Here is a 16,891-nt window from a genome sequence, read left to right as displayed (position 1 = left end):
AAGGCACAGAAAACCTTTGTATAAAGCAAAGAGAAGAAGAAAAGTCTGCATTTGACCTTGTAAACTTCAACGGGACATAATTCCTGTTTTATCTCTCTCTATAGGTCGACATTCTGTGGTCTTGACAAAGTGAATCACTACTATCTGTGTGAGCAGTTGCAGCTCCGACAGCAAACTTCAGAAGATTCCAGGCCACACACATAAAATTATCTTATCGCCACAATATTATTTCCTAAGTAAAACATCTATCATACTTTAACATCTCAAACAAAACACATCGTCACCACCAGGAAAAAGACATCACAGCGCAACAATACAAGGAGTGCAGAGAGAACAAAGCAACCCAATATTGTGAAGTGCTCTCACCTTGTCCAGCATGTGGAGCAATTCCAAGATAGTCATTTTAGAGTCGCATGCCTATAAATATGCATTTGTTTGAACTTTGAAATCACTACGATCTGTTCCATTTCCATCTTTTTTTGCCTGTAGTGTACTCGCGTCAGCATTTCCTTTAAACGAGCACGACCACATTGGATACACACGCTGCACACACATATTATGCACACACACGTGTATGCACGCACACACACACACACACACACACGTATGCATGCACGCACACATGTATGCACGCACACATGCACACATGCACGCACAACATAATAAAGGACTGCTGTTGAGCCCCAGGGGGATACGTTTGTTATCTGGAGAAGCCCAGCTTGTGTTGCCACCAGGGGTTCCCCACCACCACCACTACCATCACAGCGCCAGAATCTCAGCCTTTGTTCGAACGTGGCCATCCAAAACTCATAAAGCATCCCTCCGATGGAAAGCTTATGTTTTTATAGGCATCGCAAGATTAAATATTTGGTTGCCAGGGGAACCCAAGCCACCCGAGCATGCACCCTGCCTCCCAGAAGGTACAGAGAAGCAGTAGACAGGGGGCTGCGAGTAGTACAGTTAGACAGGACCATTATTCATGTCTATGTTAGGATGTCATCATGAGTAGGCATCGCTTCGTGTTTCTGGCGATCTCAAACAGGAAGGATTGCAGTTCTGCAGCCATCACACGGAATTCTCCCTCGTTCTAACTCATAATATAACAGGGCCCTCAGCACTGCTGACAGAAACATTGCCGAATAAACCTGGCAATGACTGTGATTGCTTATGCCATTGCACTTCCAGATGAGATTGTGTTGAAGGAAGCTACGGTGCGCATACTGTTTATTGTGGAACAAGGAGACGGTGGTTATGGTGCAGTGAGGAGAAATGAGCAGTGACAGATGCTCACAGAGGAGTACCATTCCAGGGGCTCATTAAAATGAATGAAGAGCCCTGGATTGGATCAAATGTATTTATCTATGGCCGATGGGAGTACCAAATTGATTGACCATGCTCAAAGAATGCGTTTCAAATGAAAATTATTGGCGTTTCGTGTTCTTTGATAGACATTTCACTGCCAGCTATATTGCCACTAGAAAATTCATTTCCATTCACAGGTATTAAGGGTCCTTTGTTGGCCTTTATTTCTCAAATGAAATGAAAGGGGAGAATTGGATCATGTTTCATTGAAAGACAATGATGGATATAACTTGCTCTGTTCTTAAGTGGCTCTGAGGTCTTGGAAAGAAAAGAATATGGTTAATCAAGTATAGGCTGCAACCATTGTCCGCCGTGTCAGACCATGGTGCTTTTATAAGTGAGTCGAGACGTCCTCATGAGGTTTTCTGCTTTATTTATGGGAGCTCTCAATCATTTGAGTTACAAGTAATGCTCAGTGACCCAGACAACACAACCATATTGTCTTTCTCCTCACAACAGTGACTTCATGGTTTTATTGCGAAATGATAGGCTTTGTCTCTTTCGCTTGGGCTAAGAGTGCTTACATACAGCATAGGTAATGCTGTAGGCATTCAAAGAGCTCAAATGGCTTCTAGTAGAATCCAGGGTCAAAGACTATTGATGGAAAGATCATGTCAGGAAGGTGCACAATATCTTCACTAGAGCCAGTACACTGTAGCTAATATGTGCCTGTATAAATGTAAAGGTCTTGCTGGAAATCTTTTATTTTTATTTTATTTTTTTACTTCATACAAGACCTAGGCATAGCAGTGGCGGCCATTTTCTGGTTCCATTGTTCCAGACCGCATTCATTTTTCCCATAGAGATTTCCAAAAATATTCATATGAATTAATTTAAGCCTCGAATCAAGCCATCTATGATCCTGGTGAATCATGAAATGAACCATTAAACATTTGATTATGTGAGAAAAAATTGAATATTTAAATATGATGTTACTATATTATAAATATAAATCGTTATATATATATATTATATATATATATATAATATATATATATATATATATATATATATATATATATATATACTGTGTATAATATAGGGGAACACACACCGGCTATGGACGGCATGCGTCAAAACAGCCGCCCCCATTATTGTCTCCGCCAGGCCGAAAGGCATGGCCAAGACTATGATTTTGCCCCTGACCGTCCGTCCGCGTGCGTGCATGCGTGTGTGTCCGTCCGTCCTTCCGTCTGTGGACAGCTAATGTCCGGCACCATTGGCACGATGGCAGCAAAAACTGTGCACACACACTCCCTGGGTGCCAGAGCAGAACCTCTGCCCCCAATTTTTCCACATGGGCCTGTTACAGCGCCACCTGGAGTTGGGTTTGTGTAAAACACATTTTTGGACAGTACTCCTACAGATTTCGTCCAAAAATCACGCAAATCGGTACACAGTATCTCTATAGCCATTAAACAAAACAGGTCTTTCAGATTTTTCATATTTCATCCTGATTGGCTAAGATTGGCTTCCAAAGTTTGCAAGAGTGCTCCCTTTTGAACAAAATGTCTCAAATCATTGACATATTATAGCGCCAGGAGGTCACAATAACCTTCCTCACCTGGCAGAGACATGTGCTCAGAAGAGCACTGTTTCTAGTTTTCAATTAACCTAGCCACACCGGCGGCATCCGACGCTCGCGTTCACGCCTCACCAACCGCTCCGATACGCCACAGTTCTATTTTCCAGGCATTACACAATCTAGACTATTACACAATTCTATTCTACAAAGTCTATTACATTACAGATATTTACTTATATTAATTAAAATATAATCAATTGTATGATTCATTATGGTATTTCACATCGCTCCAGTCAGAGATGGGCAAAATACATCAAAAAGTATTTCAATACAAATTAAAAATACCGGGTCAAATACTGACCAGGAATCTGACACAGGATACTAAACTGTTCTTTCATGTATTTCCACCCATCTCTGGCTCCAGTCCCTAAACGCTAATAATTCACGTCTAAACCTCTTCTTTAACTTTAAGCAACATGTTTTTCATGTCTATAATATTGGGACTCCCCACAATGGTAGAGACAAGAAACATTGGTCCTCAGGTTGCATGGAGTAAATCAGTGATTAAAGAAACGTGTTTCCATTGTCATACTGATAAATCGGAAATTACTTTATTAGTTCGAATGATACAAGCCGCAACATACTCAATTGATAGATCATCAAAATAAACATCTGACCATGAGTGGTCAGATGGGTGGGCCAGGAACACTTTGGGGATTTTCAAGTGGGCCCTGAACCAGAAAGGCTTGAGAACCACTGGTACTGCAAGATTTATATCCCTGCATCTAACTTCCTGTCCCAGATCTTGGATTCTCAATAGATGTCTAGAATGAAAACCAGAAGAATTCTCTATCAGCAGGAGTGTAGTAAATATTAGCTGCAATATATCAATGGCATTGTCTGGAGGAATAATACAAGTACAATACATCATAATAAAAACAAGCGTTCAGAAAATAGGAGTCAATGTCAGAACAGTCCATGTCAAGGAAACTGGGACTATGGAATCAGGTCAGCTTTGGAGATGAGGAATCCATGTGGTCATAATTCCTCCGTTCCGTCGTTAAACAGGTAATACAACACTAGAGTGTCCAGTCTAGCTTGAACAATGTTACACGTTAAGATCCCCTATAAAGCTCTGGTGTGTTTCAGCCTTTAGACAACTTGACCCATGTACCATTAGCACATTGTGTGAGTCATTCACTAGTCTAGTAGGAAAGGGGGGTCCACGCGCATAGGGTGGATTTTTTCGCGACCCGTTTTTTCTTAATCCTTAAAGGAGGCATCCTGACCAAAACGGGGTTAAATCTGCCTTTTATCATACCCCTTCATACCTGCTTTAGTCGATTAGTGCGGTTATTCTTTAGCTTCAAAGTTAGTATTTTTTTATTGGATTGTGTTTACACAACGTCCTGAGACCAACCAAACTGCTGTTTTGACCTCACAGGCACCCTTACTTCTGCTCTGCACCAGAGCAGAGAGAGGAGAGCCTAGAAAGGGAGGGGAGGAGTGTAGCGGACCCAGCTGGACAGTATAGAGGTTGGAGACTTGACTGATGAGTTTTAACATTTTATTTCATAACTCAACGTAGAAACTGAAAGCAGAATACATAAAATCAGTAATGCAGAAACACATCAATAAGCATAATACATTTTCCATACAACATTAAATACATAAACCACCTTATAGAAAGATAAATGCAACATGCACCAATAAGACCAATAGTGCAAGCAAAACCATTATCACAAATGTACCTTTTCCCCCTTTCCAGCTAGGCGCTAATAGGCTGTTTGCAGTGGCATGTCCATGGCGTCTGTGATTCAATGTCTCCTTTCATGTTTGATGTCTGTCCGTCCTTAACCGTCTTTTCCTTTCGTATCACTTTGACATAAACCTTTACACCATAAACCTTTACATCATGCCGTTTCCTTCAAGCCTTCTTTCTGAACTGAGGCAGCCACTCAGAGGTTTTAAGCCAAGCACAGCTGAGCTGGGTCCTAATCAAACTCATTCCCAGCAGCTGGCACAATTTCTCCATATAAGGGAGTTCCTGTCTCCACATTCATGAACAGGAAATAAAATATACAATCAAAAATAAAACCATCAATTGTGGGTCTGTTACACTCCCACCAAATCATTTAAGTGAAATAAAAAGTTGGCAAACTTGGCAAGCTCTGTCGCTGCCTCTTTATGGCTGGCTGCCACATCTATAGGTTTGGAGTCAAGGCTATGGGAATCAGTTAATGATGGAGTGCCAAATGGGGAGTGAGAAGGTTCAAAATATAGCAGTTCATTGAGGTGATTAGGCACTTCTATTCCAACAAATTCTCCAGCTACCATCCTTTCATGAACCATTTTACATAGATCCTCTGAAACAGATAGACATGCATTTACTCTATGTCGCACATAATTATCAGGTGTGGTGTGTTCTTTGATTTCGGAATAAAGTTTCAAAATGTCCTTGCGCTTAAACAATGTTTCGATGAAAAGCCCCATGTCGTAGTCAGTATTGGCCTTTAATTGTTTTCTAACTATTCGTACAATAAGCCTCCATTGCTCATACAAACAGAGGAGCCTTAAAACCTTATTCTCCAAGTCTGTATTGCCATCTGACTCATTTACCCCCATATCTGCCATTTTGCATTTAGTTTACTGTGACTTTAAGAAACAAGGTATAAGTAAATGAAGAACCATTAAACCATAAACAAAGACAATAAAAACCATATGAACCTTGGATAAGATAACTATTACAAAAACAACACTTTAGAACATTAAAGGAACTCTTGAAAATATCTAAATATGCCTTTAACCAATTTGACCATATGCCGATTTCAGCAGCCCTTATATGCATATGTCCGTGAAGTCGTTATTCGTTAGTTCCTGACCTTGTGTGTAATGTTCTGTGTCAGTTGAGTTTGTGTTATGCAGTTGTTCACCAGATCCAAGCAACAGGCTTAGAGTAGTCGAGTTCAGTTGATGCCACAGAGAAGTCCATTTTATTGCAGGTGTTGAGAAGACGGCAGGCCCATTGGGTGAAGTTTCTACTGTAGCGGACCCAGCTGGACAGTATAGAGGTTGGAGACTTGACTGATGAGTTTTAACATTTTATTTCATAACTCAACGTAGAAACTGAAAGCAGAATACATAAAATCAGTAATGCAGAAACACATCAATAAGCATAATACATTTTCCATACAACATTAAATACATAAACCACCTTATAGAAAGATAAATGCAACATGCACCAATAAGACCAATAGTGCAAGCAAAACCATTATCACAAATGTACCTTTTCCCCCTTTCCAGCTAGGCGCTAATAGGCTGTTTGCAGTGGCATGTCCATGGCGTCTGTGATTCAATGTCTCCTTTCATGTTTGATGTCTGTCCGTCCTTAACCGTCTTTTCCTTTCGTATCACTTTGACATAAACCTTTACACCATAAACCTTTACATCATGCCGTTTCCTTCAAGCCTTCTTTCTGAACTGAGGCAGCCACTCAGAGGTTTTAAGCCAAGCACAGCTGAGCTGGGTCCTAATCAAACTCATTCCCAGCAGCTGGCACAATTTCTCCATATAAGGGAGTTCCTGTCTCCACATTCATGAACAGGAAATAAAATATACAATCAAAAATAAAACCATCAATTGTGGGTCTGTTACAAGGAGCAGAGGAGCTTTGCGTCTGTTTGACAAGTAAGGTTTGTCTGTCAATGATTCTGTCGTCCAAAGAAATCGCTCCATCCAATCGCAAATCCCAAATGATGATGAACGCAGGAGGACTCTAAACCCCGGTCGCGGGAAAATAAATAGATAATTAGCCCAGTCAAACAGCATAGTGTGGCGGAACACTGCATTCAAACCACATTGTCCCCCAAATAGCCCAGTAGAACACCATAGTGTGGAGGGACACTTCAGACCACATTGTCAACCGCTCTTCTCTTCTGCCCACAACTAGCGCATAAGAAAGAAGGGGCTACTAAAAAGCAAGAGCCCCCAAAACAGCAGGAGCGCTCAAATTCACCTCCTTTGCAACGCCGCGACGGCACTGTTCAATAGAAACGAACGTGCTGTGAGCCTAGCTCCGCCTTCTGTCTCATTTCTCGAGCGCTTCATGATGACGTCGCTTCAGGACAGCTTTGGAAGCTGGTGATAGCCTTTGTCGCTTTTACCAACAAGGCAAAAAAGACACCCCCAAAAAATCTTCTTTAAGTAGCATGTGAGGGGATCTAACTAGGGGTTTTTCATGATCCCGAATCCATTGCAAGCATTTGTTTTGCACAAAAAACATTCCTAGGACTAAAAATGGTTCCAATGGATTCAGAAGCATGAAAACCCCCTAGTTAGACCCCTCACATGCTAAAGAAGATTTTTTTGGGGGTGTCTTTTTTCCTGAATAGTAAGTGAATGGGTAGGCAAGAAGTCATTAAAAATGAACCCCTTGGGATGATATTTCAGGTTGTTACCTGGCAGAATCCTAAAATATACCCTTTAAGGATTAAGAAAAAATCCACCCTATATGATGAGAGAATGATTTCAATGTGGACATTTGTTGTTAAAATGTGTGACAATAAGATGTGCATGGCCGTTGTCATACAGTCAGGTGTGTGTGTGTGTGTGTGTGTGTGTGTGTGTGTGTGTGTGTGTGTGTGTGTGTGTGTGTGTGTGTGTGTGTGTGTGTGCGTGCGCGCGCGCATGTCTAAGCACATGTGTGATGCATGATCCTAACACATAGATTTGTAAGGAGAAAGGGACAGGAGTGGGAAGGGGAAAAACACCGGACACTTGCGTGTGTTTTGCACAAAATACCACAAATCATTTGGCGTGAAACTCCCACACACTCCCAGTAGGCCAAAGAAGATCTACCATCTCAAATGTTTCAAATCGGCCTCATGGTGGCGCTATAAAAGTTCGCACCCAAAGCCCTGGGTAGGCGACCTGGGTGAGATCTGTGCTCCAAGGAAGGGACTTTTCTAGTTAATAGGTTTCCAGGCTGCTACTGTACGTGGCCTTCAAATCTAGTCAAATATTGTGCTTTAAAACACAACCAATTCTCCTAGGTACAGTTTCATGCAACATTTAAGGCACTTGGCAGATAGTTTGTTATATTTAGAAATAACACAGAAATTATGAGAAATTTCCACAGTTCTTCTGTAAATGTAGGCTTCTGTCTCTTCATGTCATTCCAGACTGGCTTAATGATGTTGAGATCAGGGCTCTGTGGGGGCCATACAATACCACCTTTTGCAGGACTCCTTGTCCTTCTGTTTACTGAAGATACAGTAGTGCTTTATGACTCTGGCTTTACAGTATGTTTGGCGTCATAACGCTGCAGAATGAGTTTAGGATGGATCAGATGCCTCCCTGATGGGAATTGCATGATGGATAAAAATCTCCCTGTACTTCTCACCGTTGCATGCACTCATCTTTGCACTGCACTAGCACTCTCAAGCCAATTAAACTGCCTTCTGTTAGAGCCAAATATAAAAAATCTGACCTACAGTATTACAGGGTTCCCACACATTTTTACCAATTAATTTCCAAAACTTTTCCAGAATATTTTACCCGATTTCCAGGACTATAACAATAATTCAGCTCAAGTCACTTACTCCTATGCGCAATGCCCAAAGACAGGTAGTGTATGCCAGTGGTTCTCAACCTTTTCAGGCTGTGACCCCCGAAATAATCATGTTTTAACTGGGGACCCGGGCACCCTGACGAGCACTAAGAGTTGAGGAAGTTTGTATAACACGTTTCTATTGTGAAAATAGCAGATCTACATACTCAGAGCATGTAGATCGGCTATTTTCACAATTTCTGCCTCTAATATTTGACAATTTGTTTAATTTGTCATTTCAGAGGTATTAACAAAATCAATAACCAAAGACAATGCATAGCTATTTTTTCCAGGACCTTCCAGGACCCTTGATCAATTCCCAAACTTTTCCAGTACTGGAAAGATATTTTTCTAATTTCAAAATATTTCCAGGAATTTCATGACCGTTAGAACCCTGGCCTTCTGTTAGAGCCAAATATAAAAATTCTGACCTACAGTATTAGTCCAGAGCACCTGCTGCCAAATTTTCAACACCCCAGTTGTCTTTTCATGCATATACCGTAGGTGAGTTGCTTGGCTCCCAATGGTTTCTGCCAGTTCTGAGCTGATGGTGCTGATGGACATCTTCCTTTCGAGAAGGGAATTCAGTTTGATGTGTCTTTCTGCTGTACTCATTTTCCTTTGACCAACCACTGCCTTTCCGGTCCTCGACCCTGCCAGTGTCTTTGTGCTTCTGCGGAAGAGCTCGCACAGAACATCTGGAAACACTTGTCTACTTCAACATTTCTGCCTTTGAGGCCTTGCTGATGCAGGATGACCACCATGTCTGGCGTTGCTATGCTCACTCTTGCCATGGTGTAAGCTATTTTAGATTCAGCTGTCTTCAGCAAACTCCCCTTTTTAGCGTGGCTGTACCTTAGCAAATGTTATTCCCATTACACAGCAGTTAATTGATTTGGTAAATATTATTCTGTTGATCACTGGCATCTCTTTTTAGAATTGTATAATCGTGCACTACAACATATGTTTCTGTATTTCTTTAATATAAAATCATTTTGAAAAAGGGACTTTTAAAAATCTAAAATGTTAAATAATTCTATAATGACACACTAATGTAGAGGATATAAAATCGTGTTTTTTTTTTTAAACATCTAATGTGCCAAAGGCCTTTGCACAGTACAGTACAGTACATATTTTAAAACACATGTTTTCAAATTGTGTTTTAGCTCTATTTGTTAGTTTTGGACCTATTGGTATTCTTTTATGAATCATCTTGTCAAGGGAGTCTTAGTCAGGATAGCAGCACATTGCAACAGACGAGAGTAGAGAAAGGAAGAATATTAGTTTATCTGCGAAACAATTGCCAAATGATTGTCATGAGGCTAGCTCTGCATTCGTGTGACACATGAAACATCACATATCATGGCAGGATGTTTCCCAATCAGAGTTCGATCCCGGTCTCCACCAGAGTTAGTGTCTAAGTGTCCTTGAGCAAGACTCTTCTTAACCTCTAATTGTTCCCGATATGCAGGTTGGTGCCTTGCATGGTTTCCTCCGCCATTGGTGTGTGAATGTGCGTGTGAATTTGTGAATGTAATGCACGATCTATGTAAAGCGCTTTGGATAAAAAGCACTATAAATGCACTATTTATCATCTAAAAGGTCAAAGATCAAGGCCAGTGACCATCTGGGTTGGTCTTGTAACAGTTGGTAATACAGAGGATGCCATCCTGTCCCGCTTTGTTGTGCTCATGCCATATGGTTTCATCATCAACTGCACACCTGCTAGAGAGAGCAAACAGAGGACTCACCCATCATGTCGTAGGAGGACGTTTCAGGATAGCTTGGGGAGACCCGGGGGACACCTTCATCCTCAGGTTTCCTCTCCAGCAACAGGCTGAGCATAACTCTCTCTCAGTAAGGATACAGTGGCCGTGGGCCTGATTAAAGGCAGCAGCTACAGCGAGAGTTAGAGAGACAGCTAGAGAGAGAGAGAGAGAGAGAGAGAGAGAGAGAGAGAGAGAGAGAGAGATTTTTATTTACAATAGATCTTTACATTGTAAATACCATCTATATTGCATTGTCTATACTTACCTCCCCCTGACTTTTCTATTGTAAATACCCTTTATTTTTGCATTGTGTTTTTTTTACGACTGTTTTTCTGATGATATCTTCTGTATCAGGGGACTTCAACGTTTTCAGGCCGGGGACCCCCAAACTGATGGGGAGATGGAACAGGGACCCCCTACCACCTTGTAGGGTGGGGGGGTCGGGGCTACGACATATTTTTTATTTTAAACATGTACAAGTTACAGCGAGCAGGGTGGGCCGTACCACTACCATTTCTAAACATACTACCAATGTCAATAATATCAACAATCTGTCAATTGCATAGTAATCATGTATTCAAGCTATTCAAAATGGATAGAATCATGATTTATTTTTTAACATAAATGTGTGAAAAAGAAATTGAAATCTTTTTTTTAAGCAATAATTTCGCGGACCCCCTGCAGTACCTTCGCGGACCCCCTGTTGAAGACCCCTGTTCTGTATAGTACTGTGTTCTATCTGTCTGTCATTCAATATTATATGAGTTAAAAGCCATGTGCTTTCTTGGGCATATCCTTTTAGTTGACCTTGTACCAGCGAACTGTACAAACTGTACCTTTTCCTATGCAAACTTCTAATAAATTCTTCAATCAATCAATCAATCAATCAATCAATTCAAAGCATAAATCTGACATTGTCCTTTCAAATAGAGAAGAAGGAAAAAGCAAAGTGATAGATAGCCCTGTCCTAGTGGCGCAGGGTAAAGTTCCAGCCCACCACCATGGGCTTTGAGCGCCGCAGTGTCTTGTCAACAGTGCTCGATGGTCGCAGATTGATAGAACCAACTATATACAGTATGTTGGCCTATATTATTTATTAATCCACAAATTGTATATAGAATTTTACTCTCTTGCTGCGTGCATAATGTGAATATTTTATATGTGTGTCCCGTTATCTGGATGAAGGCTGCCGACGTCTGCACACGCACCCAAATCCCTCTTTGTCTGGCCTTCGCTATCACAATTCACAAGAGCCAAGGTTGGACTTGCGACAAAGTGCGCCTTGACATCGGAACCTCTGAGCACTCCTTGGGTATCACTGACGTTGGCTGTTCCAGAGTTACCTCCCTGCAAGGCTTGTGCCTCCATCCAGCTGATTTGCACGCAAACGAGTGGGCGCGCTTCCAGAGGATCAACAACAACAAAAAGCAGCAAGAATGCAAAGCCATTGACAAGGCCCTGCAGCGAATGCATGACACGCTGCTGCGCCACACTCTGCACCCCTAAATATAAATGCTTGATTACTTTGCCTACGACATTCCGTTGCTCGGACTCTGCACCTGCACAAAATCTCCTCTTCACTCTTCCACAACCTCACCACATCCGCTCTCCTCTGTCTCTCTGCCTGCCTATATGTCTACTTTAAATATCCTTTTCTTTCACAAACTTGCACAACTGCCAGCCATATTAATGGGAGACACTCTGTGTGACACCTTGCATGTGTTGAACTTATGTCTTCGCTGTGTTCTTTGCTACATGTCACTCACTGTCAACCTGCCTCTTCAACAATAAACACCATCTAAATGAATACACCTGTCTGCTTTCTCATCAATCTCCCACTGTGCTCCCCACAACATAATCTGTGCCTGTCATATTTCTCATCATTAACTCTGTTACACATTTGCAACAGCTACATATTACACGTTTTCTGCCCACATAAACACAACCATGTCACAGCTAAACCCACTTTTTCTCAGCCAACCAAAACTATACATTGCCCACACAACTAGGAAGAAATGGCAGTTACAGCCCTCTTTGTGTATACATGTGACCTGACGGTCGCTTATCTCCCGATTAGGGAGTCTTACTGGTATATTTTGTAACTGCAAATCAATGTAGCTTGCATACAGAAATTAAGTTGCATTGTTCATTCTTCATTTACAAAGTTTGCACTTTCTGGCTCTTTGGTGGTTGGGAAGCAGCTCCTTTGAAGGCGAAAGCTATGTGATCGCACACCAGCTGGGAGAAAGATGGTCTCAGTCTCTCCCAAAATATAAAGTTTGGAACATGGCACATAATGCCCCTGTTCACTCGCCGTCCCCAGAGTTCTAATTTGGCTTTGAATACAACCACTTTATCTGCCAACTTAACTACTTGAGCCCCAGTATGCTTTTCTGGAGGAAACATTTCCACAAAATAGCAGAACTACAAGCCCACAACACATCACGTTGCAAGACTTGTGACTGGCTGTGGGATTGTAAATCGGATATTTTATGCAAAGAGATTTGGTTTAGATGGAAGAAAGAGCGTACCAAGTCCAGGTGGTACAACTCAGGTCTGTTTTACTAAGATTAGAGAGATTAAAAGGTGATACACCATGACATTTCACTTTTCCTATTTTAAAACCTTTTTTGGGGTCCCTCTAGCACCTTCTATCCTCACAAAGTCCCATTTCTGACCGTTGTGTCTTTCTCTGGTTTTGGGAAGGCGGAGGTTAAAAGCATCCCACGGGTTCTCAAAACAGGCTGTTCAGATTTGCTGCCGTACGTTGCTGACGTCATCGACGGCCGTTTTTGAAGGGATTTTTTTTTTTTTTTTCAAAAAAAAAACTTTTTTTTAAAAAAGATTTTGGGGGGGGTGGCGCAGTTCAGGCCAAAGGTGGTACTGCAGCTGAAAATGCTCTGAGAGCCATTCAAAATGAGAGAGGCTCTCTATTCAGGGGTGGTCATTTAGCCTCAAACCTTTTGAAAAACGTTTTTGGGACATAAACAATATGACATAAATACTTTTTAAATGCATGGTGTATCACCTTTAAGTGGTTATATTCACTTCTCCCTGAAGTGACAGATTTAGTTTACTGATCAGGTTGAATATGTCACAGTTGCGACCCATTCCTCCTGCCAGTGGGGACTAGGGATGGGACGATAAGCGATATTATCGTTTATCCCGATAAAAAACACTCACGATAATCGTATCGCAGAGATTTAATTTAATGTGACATTGTCCGTCATGCACTTGTCCGATCAATTCACCTTTTATTTGCCGAGCTGCTATCCGGTACCATTTAAACCCTCTATTTATAAAACGTACTTCTAATATACATACTTGATACAGTCTTTTTTGGAGCTGTGTGAAACACAGGCTCCCTATACGTGGCTGTGTGGGTCTGTCTGTCTGTCTGTCTGTGTGTGTGTGTGTGTGTCTGTCTGTCTGTGTGTATGTAGCCTGAACTTCCTAAACTTCGGCACACCACTAGTCCCACAGTTTTGCCACCACACACTCGCGCCATATGTCAAATCGACCGGCTTACTCGGGAATCGTGGGCTATTACTTTTCTAAGAGAAAGGTTCTATAGTTTAATTGATATTAATTTATTAGTGAATTAATTTTCCCCATTGACTTATAATGGGAATCGCAAAAACTCACATTCAATTATTTGTCTCTCGCAAACCATAGGGGCTAGAGTTTCAAGACTTGGAGAGGAGGTTCATAATGATTTCAAGGATTAAATAAAAAATAATTGTGTCATTTGGCCGCATGGTGGCGCCATAACACCCCACTTTACGTTTTGGCCTGTAACTCTTGAACCGTAGGTCGGAAAATTAAAAATATTTTTTCCCTGGATTCCTTGGGCCATGACGCATCTCCCCATATAGGCCACGCCCATTTGCGCCATGATAGATTTTCCGCCATCTTGAATTTTCTCCAAAACACACTTTTTGCTCCTTTTCCTACATATTTTCTTCAAATGTCACAAAAATCGGTACACATGATCCACACACACACACACACACACACACACACACACACACACACACACACACACACACACACACACACACACACACACACACACACACACACACACACACACACACACACACACACACACACACACAGCTCCACTTCACACGGGTGTGATTTTTTTTTTCACTCTCTACCAAATCTCTTTGCCAAAAAATAGCCGATCTACAAGCTCAAAACACATCACGTTCCGACGTGTTGTGAGCTTGTAGAGCTGCTATTTTTTTGCAAATGTTTCGCCCCAGGATAACGAATGTTGGGGATATTTTGATTAATATCGTAAATCACGATTTCTTTGGTCACAATAATCGTGACATGAAATGTTCATATCGTCCTATCCCTAGTGGGGACTTTTTTTGCTCTAAAAGTAATCTATCCAGTGGTTCACATAACTCCAAAATACTCCAATACAAACAAAAGTCCTGTAAGTAAAAGTACAAAAGTATATTAGCAGCAAAATGTACATAAAGTACTGTAGTAAAGTACTGACTTCCCATCTTGGAATTCCTCTCTGTGAGGTGAAAAGAAGCCGCTGACATCTTCATGTTTCAAGATAGAGATACTGAAGACAAAGACATAAAAAGAAACAGCATGAGACAGAGAAGAAATTCCCATGTCTCGAGGTCACCGTCTGGTCATGCAAACGCAAGAAAAGATGTAATCCTGCTACTTTATTTGTCATCTGGCAAAGTCCCTCTGACTAACTGTGGTTGGCAAGCATCTGTGAGAATACGTAAAGGTTTCCATTCCATGGTAATCCCGAGTCTTGTTCCCAGGAGACAGTGAACATTTTATGGGTTGTGATTCACCTGTCCTCCAATTAATCTAACATGTGCGACTTCATTGAATCTTTGGACATTCTGAATCATCTTGACTCGATTATTCAGAATGTCCAAAGACTCTTTGACATTCAAGATTCTTCAGTGTCGTAACGAGCAGCAAGAAAAGTACCACACATGCTTTGTGACATATAGTGCCATGTTGGACATATAATTAACAAATATTAGAACAAATTATATATGAACTGAATAGTGCAAAAACTTAATCAGAACAGATAACATTAGTGTCAACTTAACACGATGACTGCCAGGGGACACAAGGTGCCGCTAGAGTGCCAGCCATTCCTCCATAAGGCTTCATAGTAACATCCGGTTAACCACGAAGAAGTGGCTTGTGTTTTTTCTGCAAACAGTGTTATGAACGTGAAATGGAGGCCGAGAGCTAACAGTTAGCTATCGGCTATTTTTTTTTTTAGAAGCCCGATCGGAGGCTATTTAGCCGCAAAAAAGCTTTGCCACTGCACTAGGAACACAGTTCAGAGAAAATGAGCTCTAAAGATGTGACTATGTATTAGATTGGGCGGCGCGTTTCAGCGGCGTTACCCGATTACGGGCCGGTGGAAAGAGAGCTCGGTAGGCGGCTTGGATCAAGATTTAGACCGGGGCTTCGTTGAGTCCTCAGATTATTTAATTCATTTTATTAAAGAAACCGAAAATTGTCGCAACATGTAGCATGGCTCGTTGGAAAGCGATGGACGAGCCAGGACCACCCACGTCGCTACTAGCAGCTCAGGGTAAGTAAAATAGCAAAAATAATATTGGATTGGATTGAAAAAAATAACCGAAATTGTTCGGTTTTAGCACTAAAAGAGTTAAGCAGGTGTACACTATTTATGAAAAAGCCCCTGGTGCACTGATTCTCTAATCCGCATTACTTGACACAAACACTGTTCAGTGATCTAGCATGAAAATAGTGTTTATGGCATTCCAATGGGGAGAGCGATTTTGTAAGTGTGCTCTGTAGAGGCCCCTCAACATGAGGATGATTGGATGTTGCGTTGAAAATATATGCTGTTTTTGTAAGAAACAGGCCCACATACAATATGAGGAATGTCTTCCTCGGGTCCTGATGGCTGCAATCCATGACTTACAAAGCCCTGGGTAGGCCACCTGGCCTAGTGGAGGTATGCACTTTTGTGGAGCACCCCTAGCTAGTGAATGTAATCTCATCAATGACCTTGCCATTGACTATCACTTGATCCTGGGCTAGCAGACATTACCTACTCTAAAAGTCTAGAGCACAGGTTTTCAGGTTTCCATGGCCCATGGGTCAGAGAGGTCAAATGGAAATGAGTAAAATGTGTAAAATGTACAGCGCATGCGTCTCCGTTATGGTAACAGCCGCATGTTGAAACAGTGCCCAAATTTGGAGATGACTGACATCACTGATACCGCCGTCATGGTAACAGCCAGACCCAGACGTATCAGTGATGTCAGGCATTTCCAAATTTGGGCACCTTTTCAACATGGAACAGTGCCCAAATTTGGAGATATGTCTGGGTTCTCCAACATTACTTCTGAGACTCCTACTGTACATTCAATCCATCATATACTGTGCACTCCCCATAACCCAAACTGCACATCATTCTGAGCACATATGTTCGAACAGGCAAGGACTAGTATATATACTGTGTGTGTGTGTGTGTGTGTGTGTGTGTGTGTGTGTGTGTGTGTGTGTGTGTGTGTGTGTGTGTGTGTGTGTGTGTGTGTGTGTGTGTGTAAATATGAAATCCATAATTTTCATTTTCCCACATCAATGTCCCCC

Source organism: Nannobrachium achirus (assembly GCF_963921795.1).
Source record: "Nannobrachium achirus genome assembly, chromosome: 12".
In the NCBI taxonomy this organism is placed as follows: domain Eukaryota; kingdom Metazoa; phylum Chordata; class Actinopteri; order Myctophiformes; family Myctophidae; genus Nannobrachium; species Nannobrachium achirus.
The sequence above is the reverse complement of the archived record's forward strand: the minus strand, read 5'-3'. Positions refer to the sequence as shown.